The sequence below is a fragment of the Trachemys scripta genome, chromosome 3 (genome assembly GCF_013100865.1).
Source record: "Trachemys scripta elegans isolate TJP31775 chromosome 3, CAS_Tse_1.0, whole genome shotgun sequence".
In the NCBI taxonomy this organism is placed as follows: Eukaryota; Metazoa; Chordata; order Testudines; family Emydidae; genus Trachemys; species Trachemys scripta.
The window spans coordinates 147856417-147872587 of record NC_048300.1 but is presented as its reverse complement, the minus strand read 5'-3'; the positions used below and the strand labels follow the sequence as shown (position 1 = coordinate 147872587).

General features: G+C 40.0%; 1 protein-coding gene across 1 annotated transcript in view; it reads left to right on the top strand.

Annotated features, from left to right (window-relative positions):
- KCNQ5 (potassium voltage-gated channel subfamily Q member 5) overlaps positions 1-16171 on the top strand; it is a 519022-nt gene that overhangs the window by 131662 nt on the left and 371189 nt on the right. The gene's annotated exons all lie outside the window — the stretch shown is intronic.

Below are 16171 nucleotides of genomic sequence, written 5' to 3'. Positions count from 1 at the left end.
TCCGAAGAAGTGAGGTTTTTACTCACGAAAGCTTATGCCCAAATAAATCTGTTAGTCTTTAAGGTGCCACCAGACTCTTTGTTGTTTTTGTAGATACAGACTAACACGGCTACCCCCTGATACTTGACGTCTTCCCTTTGTGTTTCTCCATTGACAGAGTCATAGCACACGGTTGGGGTAGTGGTGGCTGCACGCCCTAGAATGGCATGCAGCTCCGTGTAGAAGCGGCAAGTTTGCGGCTCTGCCCCGGACCTTCCATTTGCTTCTCTGGCTTTGTGGTAGGCTTGCCGTAGCTCCTTAACTTTCACGCGGCACTGCTGTGTGTCCCTGTTATGGCCCCGGTCCTTCATGGCCTTGGAGACCTTTTCTAATACTTTGCCATTTCTTTTACTGCTACAGAGTTCAGCTAGCACTGATTCATCTCCCCATATGGCGAGCAGATCCCGTACCTCCCGTTCGGTCCATGCTGGAGCTCTTTTGCGATCCTGGGACTCCATCACAGTTACCCGTGCTGATGAGCTCTGCGTGGTCACCTGTGCTCTCCACGCTGGGCAAACAGGAAATGAAATTCAAAAGTTCGCGGGTCTTTTCCTGTCTACCTGGTCAGTGCATCTGAGTTGAGAGTGCTGTCCAGAGCGGTCACAATGAAGCACTGTGGGATAGCTCCCGGAGGCCAATAACGTTGAATTCCGTCCACACTACCCCAATTCCGACCCGCAAAGGCCGATTTTATAGCTAATCCCCTCGTCGAAGGTGGTGTAAAGAAACCGGTTTAAAGGGCCCTTTAAGTCGAAAGAAAGGGCTTTGTTGTGTGGACGTGTCCAGGCTTAATTCGATTTAACGCTGCTAAAGTCGACCTAAACCCGTAGTGTAGACCAGGCCTAAGCTACTTAACATAGACACAATAGAGAATCCTGTCTCTTACTTCCTAATTTGTAATACATATAGGAAACCATAGTAGCTTTATAACTTATTCTAAAACAAAAGGATGACCATAATTAGTCATAAGGATTGTTCTGGTCTGTCATTCCTTTCTGCTATTCAAAAAGGGTGGCTGACAAGGTGAAATCAAATCATACATTAATTCTCATAGTACATTATAAAATCCAGCTCCCACATTGTAATAATCCAAATTTTTATGTTTTGGATGGAAGTAGCTTATGTTTTTAGACGAAAGAGCTCTGAAGTAGAAGTTCCCATGCATACATGTTGGCTCCATCCTCATTGCTGTGGATCAATTTGTCAAATTACTGAATAAGTTAAGGGACTCATAAGTTAATGGACTTGTTATTTGTTGACCTTTTTCTTCTACAGTTATTTATTAAATGTGCAGTTGCAGATCTGTATTAAGGAAGGATTTCATATCTTCATGAATTTTACTTAGTCAAAATATTGCCATTAGGAATGTCTATATTTCCTCTTATATTGCCATGGCTTAAATTCAGTGACATATTTAATATGTTATGGAAATCATAATGTTTATCACTGACTGTGTTTTGCTGCATGTTTAAACAGGAAAATCTCTGAGAAAGGTAAATATTTTCCCTTAGAAAGTCCAAACAGCATGCTGGGTTTTTTCCCCCTAATTAAGAGTTGAAGGGGAGCCTGGTGGTCCTGTGGGTAGTGCCTTGCTTTACCATATGACAGAGATGGATTTGATTTCTATTTTTTCACCCACCCCATGGTCAGTCTCTTGTTCTCCAGGCTAAAAGCAATACGCTCAAGCCTTACATGGTGAATGGTTTGTGTTGCTCTGCGTCAGTCTCTCTGGCTGATGGAGAGGTATTGACAGGCTCAGCAGTGTGCTGTTATTTTACGTTTGCTTCAAGATAGTCTGGTAATGCTGTTATGAATAGCATAAAAGTCCTTAGGAGCTTGCACTCTTTGAAGAATGGGATTGTTTGGAGGAGCTTTTTTGATTTTGTAAAGGTCTAGAAGGGGCTGGATCGATCAGGTGTAGCAGAACTGCATGGCTTAGTGGCTAGAGTAGCTCTTGGTCTGACTGTCAGTGGATGTTCTATTGGTTATCTCATAACTTGGGAGATTTAAAGTGTTGTTTATTTTCTGGCAATCTCATTTCGTGAACTGAATCTGCAAAAATAGGTCGTCTCCACTTTCATGATTTTTTTTTTTTTACACTTTAGAAAAGAATTGGTTTGAGACCTTTAATAAGGACCTATCTTATACTTCTGCAGCTGTTGGAATTCAGACATTTGAATCTTGGCTCTGCCCCTGCACTCTTGACATTTTCCGGAAAATTGTAACTTTTGGAAGGTATTTAAGAGGGAGAAATTGCGTTTTATTAAATGTAACCTTTCAAGAGCAGGTAGTAGTGTGTTCACAGATTTTTCTTTCAAAATTGTTGTAGAAATGCAATTGTGTTGTGCTATTTTTATTATCAGAAAAAAGTGGATTAAGGGCACAGTATTGTGCAGTTGGTAGTTTAACACCAGATTTAGCTTTGCTGTAGGATCAGTGTGGATGAATAATAAATGACACATAAATGTTAAACAGATCTTAAAAATACAGTATGCCAATCTACCATTCGTAATTATAAAAGGGTACAAGAAATGACATCATATACTTATTCTGAGATCCACTATTTATTGAATAAGATTCAAATCCTACCTTTTTTCCATGATGCAAAAGGCTGATTGGTGGGGGAACCCTGTGGGTTTTACCATGCAGGAGTGGAAGGCTGCATATGGAAGGGACACACTGAGAGGTACACACCTATGTGACTTGGAATTCAGTTGTGTGGTAGCAAACAGGAAATAATGGGGGAGTAGCCAAGGAAGGAGGAGAGCCTTAGGTTCTGCCATTGCATTGATGCTGTAGTCCTTCCTTACTGCTGTCTCTTGCCACTTCTTTCAGGTGTTAGATTCATGTCCTAGGGTCCATGTGGAAACGCTCTCCTTTCATGTCCCTAGGAAGAGTTATGATTAGGAGTATCCATGCAGTGCTCATCATGATAGTGTTAGTTTGGGTGTGGGGGAAAGGTGACTTTTGAAAAAGAAAAACTACTAGCACCTTGTTTGTAGAGAGGAAAGAGGAGTTTGGTTAACAACAGTTCATATTTATTTCTGAAATTCTACTGTGCATGAAAGCACTCTGAAGTAAACTATGGTTTCAAAGGGATGTGGTCAATATTACACAGAGAATAACATTCCTCTTGTATCAGAGGTGCAGTGATAAATTATAAATAGAGCTACTAATGCAGAGAGAGTAATACCTACAGTCTGTACTTTCTAGCAAGGTATTCTTTACAGCAAAATAAATTGCAAATAAAGGGGGTTGTATGCAATGAGATAAATGGAACTGTGAGCCTATACCCTGTAAGGTGACTTTTTTAGAAATGCTATTGCCTTGTCAGAGCAAATATGATGAGGTTGAATTTTATTTTAAGATTGCCATCAAAGAAGTATGATACTTAAAGTAAGACAAATAGTTTTAATTGAATGGAAATGTGTGCATCAAGAGATATGCAGAGTTCCAGCAATTATTCACTATCCTGAGAGAAAATTGCAATATAATAGTAGTATATTGTAATTTAGTATCCCATACCTTTTTTTCTATTTATTTCAATTTTGATATTTCATGGGCAGGGTTAATCTTTCACGCAATGAAAAATATGTCAGTCCCATTAACCTTAGGAGTCAAAAAGTGAATATTCTGCATAATTAGCTATTTAATGTAGTTTCCAGAAAACCTGGGAATTGTTGTTCTTAATATTAAATGGTGCTCGACTACCTGGCTGATCTTAATGATCTTATTTTCTGCACTATAAAGGAAGAGTTACAGCACTTGATAGGCCAGAGAACTGTTAATGAGATAAAGATAATTTCTTCTTTGTATCACTGATTCAAGTACTACCCAGGTCAATAGTAATGGAAAGTAATTACCATATTTCGGGTATATGGTGGTCTGTATTAAGTGATTTGTTGGCCTCAGTTTTTTGTTCCTTGAGGACAGATATCCACATGACAGAAAACACCATTATAATAATTGTTGTTGACAGTTTCAACAGGCTAAAGACTAGGCATGAAGACTGAATTACCTGTTCACACCTAGAATTGGTCCACCCAGGTTAAGATTGACACAAAGAATGGGGCAATGTGCAGAAGCTTGAAATTCCACTGTCCCATGGATAAATCTGTTTCTCAATGTTTTTTTTACAGTCACTCCTTTCATTTCCGTACAGATGCTCCTGATTTGCAGTGGTGCAAGTGACATGGGAATCAAGCTTATTGTCTCCAGGACTGCTAATTGAGGAAAAATATTGTACTCTCTTATTGCTAAGGCATTTTCAAAAACCTTTGTCGTCATTTCAATTATTTGTTCGACACAGTTACTCTATATGTTTGGTCAGGTCTACTCTATAAATTTGCATCAGTATAACTGCGTCGCTCAGAGGTATCAAAAATCCACATCCCGAAATGATGTAATTATACAGACCTTAAACCTCTCCCCGCTCCTGGGTATAGACAGCACTCCTGTTGACATAGCTCATTCATTGACATAGCTACCACCTCTTGTAAAGGTGGATTAATTACACTAATGGGAGAAGCTCTCTCCTTGGCGTAGTAGCTTCTACACTAAAATGCTACAGCAGTGCAGCTGCGTCACCGCAGCTTTTTAGGTGTAAATCTATCCTTTGTGCCTCTTATGGGGTTTGACTATCACTGGTGCCCAAAGTGACAGAAAACACAACAATGTAACAATGCTATAACGAGTATTTAGTGCTGTCAACGGGTTTCAGTGAAAGGAAAATGATGAAAAGAAAACTGACTTTATTTTACTTTCACCATTTTGTCCTTAATTTTTTTAGAGATCCAGCTAAATGGCCAGAAATTGCAGAAAAAAGTCACTCTCTTTGAATTGACTATCTCTGTCTTGTTCATTAGCATCTATGCTGAAGGAAAAAGTGTACAAATATAATTGATTTGTCGTATTATTATGGGCAAATGTTCAGGTTAGTCTACAGAGCCTGTGTAATAATTCAAGGCTATCCAGAAAGACAGAACAGTGACTATTTCTTGAATTGAAATGGAATGATGTAAATACATTTTGAAAATAAAGTTTTTTTTAATTTTAATTGGCTTTTCAGAGTCAGCTGCTGATGACCAATAAATTGTCTTATAATAAGTAGTGTATAATACAGCAAAGGTATAATAGGGGCTCGATGTTAGGATTGTTCAAACTGGAAGAAAAAGCATAACCAACCAATGAATGCAGGATAGGGCCTTAAACGTGCTAATCTGTTTTTTTTCCTCCCAAACTATCCCTATTTATAGCTTTCCAGTGTTGGCAAGTATGTAAATTGCTACATCATTATTCAAAAGCACGCATGCTTAGTTATTTTTAATTTGTTTTCAAGCTTAGAAAAGTACTTGGAACAACATATCTTTGAATGTTGTCAAGTATCAGGGGGTAGCCGTGTTAGTCTGTATCTACAAAAACAACAAAGAGTCTGGTGGCACCTTAAAGACTGTTAGTCTTTAAGGTGCCACCAGACTCTTTGATATCTTTGAAGTGTCTCTGCTCTGGAGTCTTTCATTAAGAGATATTTATGTAATTCTGACATAATAAAACCAGAAAGCTGATTTTATTCCTCTTTGTTGTAGCTGAAATACTTTCTCCAAAGAGAGTGCTTCAACAGCTCCTTCTGTTTCCAGGCAGAAATATTGTTCTTTAGCATCTCTTCTGCTGGGATCTTGTTTCTTATTCACAGTAAGGCTACGTGTACACTACACAGTTAAGTTGCCACAAGTTATGCCAACTATCATAAACTGCTATAATTAAATCGCTTGTACGTGTTCATACAACACTCCTCGTGTTGGCAGAGCATGTCCACAATTTGTGCTTTCGCATCAACAGAGAGAGCAATGGACTGTGGGTAGCTATCCTACTGTGCAGCTCACCACCTTCTGCGGCTAGAAGTTGTGGGAATGGGGAATGGATCGCAGTGCATTATGGCTGTAGGTTCAGTGTCCCATGATGCATTATATTCTGTCCAGTCATTCCATGGACTTCCGACTATGTTTAGTAGCATTTTTCAGCAGCCCTTGTAAACTGTGCGTCCGCCATCTCTGCCTGAAAGCCTGGATCCTGCATTGATAGTCTTGTGATAGGTGTTATGAATACAATGTGACTGATCATGCAGTATTTCATGAGCTGCTGTCTGCCATGGAAAGAAACAATTCCAGATTACTTTTAGCATTCACAGAGCAGCTGCACACAGTGGACCATTGATTTTCGGATTGGGAAACAAGCACTGAGTTATGGGATCGCATCGTTATACAGGTCTGTGATGATGGCTGCAGAACTTTCGGATTCTGAAAGCCATCTTCCTGGAACTGTGTGGGGCACTCTCCCCTGCCTTGCGGTGCAAGGACACCAAAATGAGAGCTACCTTCTCGGTGGAGAAGTGCATGGCGATCATTTATGGAAGTTGGCAACTCCAGACTTCAGTCCACCGTGAGGTTTGCGTTGATGCAAGTGTGCAGGGCCATTAATTTCATCCTACTACGAAGGATTTTTACTCTTGGAAATGTGTGTGAAATATTGGATGGCTTTGTGGCAATGGGATTCCCTAACTTCAGTGGGGTGATGGATGGCATGCATATCCCTATTTTGGCCCTGGACTATCTTGCAATGGAGTATATCACTAGAAACGCTTCTCTATGGTATTGCAGGCACCTGTGGCTCACAGGGTTCATTTAACTGATATCAAAACTGGGGCGGTCAGGGAAGGTGCGTGACACATGCATCTTGAGGAATGCTGGACTGTACAGAAAGCTGCAAGCAGGGGCTTGCTTTCCAGACCAGAAGGTTCCAATGGGGAATGTTGAAATTCCCATAATGATCCTGGGAGACCCAGCATACCCCTTACTCCCATGGCTCATGAAGCCTTACACGGGAAACCTGGACAGCAACAAGAAGTGCTTCAACAATAAGCCAAGCAGGTGCAGAATGACCACCGAATGTGCCTTTGGCAGATTAAAAACATGCAGGCACTCCCTTTATGGCAGGTTAGACCTCAGTGAAGAAAATATTCTCATGGTCATAGCAGGGCTGCAGAATATTTGTGAGGCTGAAAAGTTTCCCCCAGGGTGGAGCACAGAGGCGGATAGCCTGTCAGCTGATTCTGAGCAGCCAGATACCAGGGCTATTAGAGGGGAAATTCGAATCAGGGAGCCTTTGAGACACCATTTTAACAATGAGCATCAGTAATGTCTCTTTCTATACAGCACTCTGCTATGCTTTAACTTGCCGCCTTGTATGAAAATTTTGATGATTGCCTCCTGATTGTAATTTTTAGTCTTCAAGTGTGCCAGTTGCCATTATGTATTAATTCCCGCAGCAACCACCATGTGTAGGAGACAAATTAAGTTAAATAAAAAAATATTCTCTGAAAGATAATCAAACAGCAATAACCAACACATACAAAACACTTTCTTGAAAGGCTCCCATAGCTGTGTGTAAGTCCAGCTATCATTGGGTAACCTGTCCAAAAGGGTGGAGTAAACAGGCTACTGCAACGGGCCTGGAAAATGCAAGAAATGTGTGGGTGACGTTTGGGGAGGGCATGGCAAGCAGTTTTGTATGGGCTGGAAGGCGGGGTCAAGCATGCATGTGTTCTGCCTGCAGCAAGATTAGGGACTTCAACATCTCTTTTTGCTCCTCCATCACTTTTAGCATCTGCTCCTGGCCCTGCTTCCTGGCTATCTATTTTTAATTTTTCATTAATAGTGTCTCTCTATGCCCTATGTTCTTGTTCATGTCCTTCCTTGCTCTTCACTTCCTTATCTGGCAGAGATGCTCTGCCAATGGGTACAGGGTTCCCCACATGTGCAGAAGCACAACAGATAATAAAGCCATGATTGTTAGTGCACTCACGGCATTGAATCATAATAGTAAAATACACCTCTTTCTCACTATCACTTGGCAAGCACACATAAGAACATAAAAAAGGCCGTACTGGGTCAGACCAAAGGTCCATCTAGCCCAGTATCCTGTCTACCGACGGTGGCCAATGCCAGGTGCTCCAGAGGGAGTGGACCTAACAGGCAATGATCAAGTGATCTCTCTCCTGCCATCCATCTCCATCCTCTGACAAACAGAGGCTAGGGACACCATTCCTTACTCATCCTGGCTAATATCCATTAACGGACTTAACTTCCATGAATTTATCCAGTTCTCTTTTAAATGTTGTTATAGTCCTAGCCTTCACAACCTCCTCATGCAAGGAGTTCCACAAGTTGACTGTGCGCGGTGTGAAGAAGAACTTCCTTTTATTTGTTTTAAACCTGCTGCCCATTAATTTCATTTGGTGGCCCCTAGTTCTTGTATTATGAGAACAAGTAAACTTTTCCTTATTTACTTTCTCTACATCACTCATGATTTTATATACCTCTATCATGAGTGATATAGTTTATATACCTCTATCACACCACTCTGCGAACGCCCTAAACTTGGCGAGTTAAGTCACGGGTGAGGATGAGGCTTTCAAGATATCACAAAAGGTCTAGGTGTTTTTTTTAAGGAGATCACTGCAAGCAATAAGGGAAAACATTGTAAATTCTGCCACCATTTTCCACGGAGGGGTCATTGAAGCCAATAGCTTACTCTTGAGGGTATGCAAGGATGCATCTCCTGCATGCTTGCGGCTTTAGACTGGGTCCTTATGTGGCTCGCTTGTGTGCCGCTTTGGTCCCTGCATGAGCGATTGCCAATTGGCGTGGGGAAGTTTCCTACAGCAGGTGAAGGTGCAAAGCAGCTCTGCCAAGGCACCCTTACAGCCCAATAATGACCAAGCTTCTTGGATGTAAACCCTGTGAGGATAAACTCTAGCAGACATAGGCTCAGTTAAAATTCTAGGATCACTATGTGGAAATGGCTACTCCACATGACCCTGTAGTGAACCCAGCTCATATGGCTGAACCTTGCTCTAAATAATGTTGAGCATTTATATAACATTTTATAAGCTTTAACTACTGGATTGTCAGGATCCTTATTTTAAAAATGGGGAAAATGAGGCACAGAGCATTAAGTGCCATGTCAGATAATAAGTCAATACCAGTGTCAGCATTGAAAGTTAGGAATTCTATGCTCCTAATTCTATGCTCATCTAGTTCTTAATACTACTTACAACACTAAAGGAAGGAAACTTCTAGTGAGGAAAATTAAAAGTCATTTTGTAGAAAGAATTCTCATACTTGGTGTTAATGATAATGAAGAGCTGGTTTGCAGATGGTTCTTGTTCTAGATGAAAGACATTCTCCCCCCCCCCCCCCCCACTCAAAAGAGTACAGTACTTTCCTCTGCCTTCATCTGCCTCCTGTTGTGAAGTAGTCCATTTTTGTATGTGCAGGATCACTTCAATTTCCCTGCCTCTCATCAGCCCCCAGCACAATGACCTCTCAATCATGGTGGTAGCCTCTAGATACTATTGTACTTTAAGCATTTAAGCATTAATAATAAGCAAACTGCTGACTGCTAGTAATTTAAACACTGCTGATTTACCAATCTGGATTCCCTAGAATATCCTGCAAAAAATATTTTTTCTTTAGATTGACCCTGTAGACTCACCAGTAGATTTCAGTAGTTAGTTATTTCGGGGAACATTTTTCCAAGTTTCTCAAATATTTGGCTATAGACTGCTTTGTGACATTTCTGAGGGGAACAAAGCTACTTTCAGGGTGAATTGACCCAGGGATTGTTTTTACTGTATTTTTTTTTTAAAACCTAATGTATCTCTGTCTTGGAAGCCAATATCATCGGTTTTCTTTTAAATTTTAGAGCTCTCAGTGCTGTTTGAAACATAATTTGAGGGTATTTATTGGTAGGTGTGGCTTGTAAAAATCTGAATCCTGTTTGATAATTAACTTTTTCTCTCCTTAAGAAGGAGACAACTTTGACTATTGTATTAGAGTTCCAAATGAAAATGGCAAGAAACCTGATGGGCCAGATCCTGGACCACACCAGAGCACATTGGCATAGCTTGAGGAAGCAGGGGCAGTCCAGAAGTGGCTTAAGTCATCTCTACACCCTCCAGTCCTGAGCTGGCCCAACACAGGTCTCACTTCCCAACACAACTCTGGAGAGCATCAGGGCGGGCTGCTCAGAGTCCACAGGAGCTTCGGCAAAACCTGATGATCACTCCCTCCAGCCAGAACTTCTTTTCCCCAGCCATTCCCCATACTCCCAGGGTCAAGAGAGGGATGGCAAAGAAGAGTTATGTCAGCTCCACATTACCTAGACATTGCCCTTACTCAAGTGGAGTTGTGCACCATCAGAGCCGTGCTAGGCAGATAAAGCATGGGGAAGAAATGTTTGGCTGTCAACTCCGGTCACTGTATAACCTTATTCTTACCACAAAAGCTCAGATATATAGGAACTTGCAATGCTCAGAACATCTCAGGATTGGGCCCCTAATTTACAGATTGAGAATCTGCACTTGACATAATTTTGTCTGAACTGTGTTGTATTCACAAAAGGAATTACAGTGACAGCTATGGATACTAAAGTTCTGACTTTGTCTGTAGCACAGGTATAATAAGATAGTTTGTAGGGTTGTGTAAAATTATGGAACAGGCATTTTTAGTGGAAATGTTATCATAGCAAAGAAGTTTTGCAGTTTCACTTTGGGTGATTTTATGCTTACACAATGAAGTTTTTCCTTGAAACTTCATGGGAAAAGGGTTTTCACATTTTAACATGAAAATTTAGATGTTTGCTTGTTTCAATGTAAAAATTCAGCTTTGTCCAAATGAAATTTTTAAATGTTGTAGTTAATGCTTGAAAATAGAATAAATTGAGTGAAAATGTGTCCATTTTCATTTCTAATGATTCTGTTTTCAGATCATTTTTGTGAAATTGGAATGGAATATACAAGTTTCCTATTCTGAGGTTTTCAGATTTTGTTACAAATTCTTCACACAGCATTCACATCAACATCATGATCTTCCCACAGCATGTATCGTTCCTATACTACAGTGACCACATCTGCCTCTGCTGAGACTGCCAATGAAGTACTAAATTCACCAGTGGCAGGTCCACTGATGTCACTGGAGTGGCATCTGCTTACACCAGTGGTGAATTTGGTTCAAGGTGCTGATTATTATATATTATGCTGGTTCAGACAACTGTCCCCAACAGTGTGTTTTGTGGATATATTTGGAGTAGGAACTGGACTTGGGCAATAAACTCATTGTATGGTTTCACTGTCAGATAATAATTTCTAGTCATTATCAACATGGATAGATTCGAATCGAACCAGAAGTAAAAAAATAATAAAATAAAATACTAGAGTGATGATGTGGCATAAGAACTTAATGGTGAATAACCCGAATAGACTAGAATTGAAATGAGGCAGTAGTGCAAATCCTGTGAGTCATCCATTCCTTGAAAGCTATTTGAAGTTATGAATGTAAACAGACAATGGTGTAAGAGAAGGGAAAGGGGAACAAAGGAGAAGTACGTTAATTTTTATAATTCTCCAGAGCGAGCAAACCTATTAACTTTAGCATAAAAGGGGCATTTTCATCTGTGTATTTCCAGTGGCAAGGCTTAAAAGGCTATTAATAATGAAACTGTGGCTGTGGATGCTATTGCAAATATTATTTCATCTACAGCACTTCTGAAAACTTGATGATGGAGGTGAACTCCACATTTTCTTGATAAATCTTTCACAGAAGGTTATGCAGTAAAATGCTGGATTAGGAGAAATGTGGCAAAATGTATAATTCACATTATTCATGAAATAATATTAAGGTTATCTAAAGTAATAATGTTGTTAATAAAATCTTAATACATTTTTAATCTGTGTGAATATAAGTAAAAGTCAGCAGAGCTTTGTTTCTGTGAAAGGAGCAAAGTACTAACACAATATCTCTCGCCCAAGACAAAAGTAATGGTGTTTTTCCTTCAGTCTACTTGGTGTTATTCTTATAATTTCAATAGTTAACCTTAATTTTCACATCCTGCTACGTATGTAACTAGTCAAGAAATGTTCCATCCCTACAGCATGCCAGCCCTGCCACCCTGCTCTTTCTTGCATGCTGATAATGCTAATAATGGGTGAATTTGTTTGGTGTATATCAGGGCAAGGAAAGACCATTCTGTGTGAATCTTCCCCTTCCTACATGGTGGGGCTCTGCTGCCTCTGCAGCACCTTCAGCCTCCCCATTTGCCTTGGGGTTTGAGGAGTTGGAGAGCTACACCAGAGAAAGGTGCCTGTTGGGGGCTAGGGTGAGCACAAGGATTATGTGGGGGCAAGGCACCCCTCCTCTGCCACACAGACATACAAAAGACCGGGGGTTAAGGTCATCTAAGAGTTAGTGCACTGTGCTACTATAGGTTTCAGAGTAGCAGCCGTGTTAGTCTGTATCCGCAAAAAGAACAAGAGTACTTGTGGCACTTTAGAGACTAACAAATTTATTAGAGCATAAGCTTTCGTGGGCTACAGCCCACTTCTTCGGATGCATATAGAGTGAAACATATATATATATATATATATATATATATATATATATATATATATATATACACACACACACACACACACACACACACATACAGAGAGCATGAACAGGTGGGAGTTGTCTTACCAACTCTATGAGGCCAATTAAGTAAGAGAAAAAAAAACTTTTGAAGTGATAATCAAGATAGCTCAGTACAGACAGTTTGATAAGAAGTGTGAGAATACTTACAAGGGAAGATAGATTCAATGTTTGTAATGGCTCAGCAATTCCCAGTCCTTATTCAATCCTGAGTTGATTGTATCTAGTTTGCATATCAATTCCAGCTCAGCAGTCTCTCGTTGGAGTCTGTTTTTGAAGTTTTTCTGTTGTAAGATAGCCACCCGCAGGTCTGTCATTGAATGGCCAGACAGGTTAAAGTGTTCTCCCACTGGTTTTTGAGTATTATAACACTTTATTGGACCAATAGAAGTTGGTCCAATAAAAAAATATTACCTCACCACCTTGTCTCTCTCATATCCTGGGACTGACACAGCTACAGCAACATTGCATACAGGATATTGTCAGTCTGTCACAAAGTGCATCTAAACTGCAATAAGGAAATCTTGATATGTAAACTGCAACAGAATGGCTCATTAATACATTTCATACTTCACATGAATATTTGAAATGTAAGATATTATTGGAAGATGGAATCATGCCCCTGTTTTAATAACACCAGTTTTATTGGAAAATACAGTAAATAATTTTTACAAATACTTACTAGTTATTGTTATTCAGTTTGAAATCGAACAGCTATTTCTGAAAATACTTTTTTATAAGTTTCTTCAGTGAAGGGGAGATAAGTGATTTGAATTAGGATTTACCTATGTGGTTTACATTTACATTCACATTTGCCACATTGTATTGATGTAAATCATGAGTGTTAGGTAGTTCACTGAAGGTGGAATGCTAGAGGCTCCTTTACCACTTCATTCTATCGAGTCTCATTTTTCCAGCAGAAACTTTTTGAGATGGATTAATTTATAGAACTCTTTCTCTGATTGAAAAGGTAGATGCGTGGCAGTCTCCTCCAAAGCCAAGCCTACAGCTGACTCAGTTCAGAAGAGTTGCCTATGTATCAATCAACCATCTTTCCGTAGAAATCTGTGTGGTTCCCCAGTTTAAAGCACAAGTGGACCTGGAAGCAAGTGATAAGTTTTTTAGAGTTGAGTGAATATTTTGTAACTATTTGATTAGATTTGCCTCTTTTTCAGCCTGTGGATTTACTAGGAACAGATCATTATTTCCTGACATTTTATATATTTATGTATGCTGTTTGAACTTTTTCTTTTGCAGTTTGTTTTTAAACCTCTGTATTGACTGTGAATAGTTTATTGAGAGTATTCACTGTTTGAACTGCGAGGATTATTTGTGCTAGGTTAGATGTGTGATATAGTATTGTTCCCATCAATCAACTAAATGAGCACACAAGCCCCTCTGGTACTGATATTTTTGTATGCAAATATAAAATACACTTTCTGCTAATATTTGTGGCTGACACACGCAATTACTGGAATGTTTGCAGAGATCACCAAAGGGGGAAAACTTGACTGAAGTGAATATCAAAAAATTTGAACGCACTCTTTGCACTACTCACTTAGCCCTTATTCTCTGAGCCCAAGCCACCTACACTGCAGTACACAGAATTAATGCCAAATAATAGACATTACATGGACATATACACAGCACCACATCTCAGTCTTGTCTGAAGTGGTTTGGGTATTAAACTCCCATCCTGGAGTTCTTAATAAAAATTATGAGAGTTCTCAAGCACAACAGCATGAATAGTGCTGCTATCATTAAAAGGAAATAGTGCTTGCTGTATCATAGAATCATAGAATATCAGGGTTGGAAGGGACTTCAGGAGGTCATCTAGTCCAACCATCTTCTCAAAGCAGGACCAATTCCCAACTAAATCATCCCGGCCAGGGCTTTGTCAAGCCTGACCTTAAAAACCACTAAGGAAGGAGATTCCACCACCTCCCTAGGTAACCCATTCCAGTGCTTCACCACCCTCCTAGTGAAAAAGTTTTTCCTAATATCCAACCTAAACCTCCCCCACTGCAACTTGAGACCATTACTCCTTGTTCCGTCATCTGGTATCACTGAGAACAGTCTAGATCCATCCTCTTTGGAACCCCCTTTTAGGTTGTTGAAAGCAGCTATCAACCCCCCCTCATTCTTCTCTTCTGCAGACTAAACAATCCCAGTTCCCTCAGCCTCCCCTCATAAGTCATGTGCTCCAGACCCCTAATCATTTTTGTTGCCCTCCGCTGGACTCTTTCCAATTTTTCCACATCCTTCTTGTAGTGTGGGGCCCAAAACTGGACACAGTACTCCAGATGAGGCCTCACCAATGTCGAATAGAGGGGAATGATCACGTCCCTCGATCTGCTGGCACTACTTATACAGCCCAAAATGCCATTAGCCTTCTTGGCAACAAGGGCACACTGTTGACTCATATCCAGTATTCAGGGCCGGCTCTAGGCACCAGGGTTCCAAGCATGTGCTTGGGGCGGCCCTTTTTGCTTTGGCAGTGGCACTCCGCCCCTCTTCCCCCCCCCCCTTTGTTGTGGTTTTTTTTTTGCTTGGGGTGGCAAAAAACCTGGAGCCGCCCCTGGCTGTATTTAACACACTTGTGTTATTTCCACATTTTCAGTGTAATTGAAAGAGCTAGAAAAAATCTGCCATTGCAGATTAGAGTTTATCATCTTGCTCGCTTCACTTTGCATTCAGCTGAAAAAGGACATAACTTATCACCTGGTATGTTCTTTTACTTTCAAAAACTAAGTTAGGTAATGTCTGAATAAATTAACAGACATTCTGACTTTGAGTTCTGGGTCAGTCCAGGAATTAGAACTTAATTGTAAAATTCAGCTTGGGTCTTGATTTTTATCCCACATCTCACAAACTTGGAAGGTCACATGATTTATCTTTGTGGTTTAAACCCATCTCTGTTCAAATCCTACTCATTTTGTTCCCTAAACTTGTTAAGATTGTTAAGATACTTCTGTGAAGTATGGAATAGTGTTTTATATAAGCAAGAACTTTATCTAGCATGTCCGTGGTTTAAAAAGCCAGATAGTACCATCAAAAATACAGCATTGGTCAGCAGTTAAAAATGTTAGTTACTTAGTCACTTGTTAAAAGTGTACAGAACTATTAACTAATGCATTTGTGGTAGATGATGCCAACATGTAATTGTTGATATTGTTCATTGAAGATAGTGTTGTCTGCTGATAGGGGACTCCTTTTATCAATTGTATCTGTATGTATCACTCACTCATTCATACCAAAAACAAAGAATATCTGAATCCTAATTCCATGACATTGCAAGCTGCTTACCAAAACAAACAAAACAAAACAAAAAACTAGACGACATCCCTTAGTGACTGTGACGTTATTGACATAAACTGGGACCGTATAGATCATTGTTGCAACCAAGGTCCTGTAGTGGCACCCAAATCTTGTATAAAGGGGGTCAAATGGGGTGTCTAGGACAAGGTTATGGTTTACTGGTTATGATTATGCTGTCTATATATGTGTATCAGTTTTGTGGTCGAAGTTATGAATATTGGCTCTATACTGTCTGTATGGCAAATTTATGCTATGCTTCTGGGTGACATCCCAGACAAGCTGAGATTAGC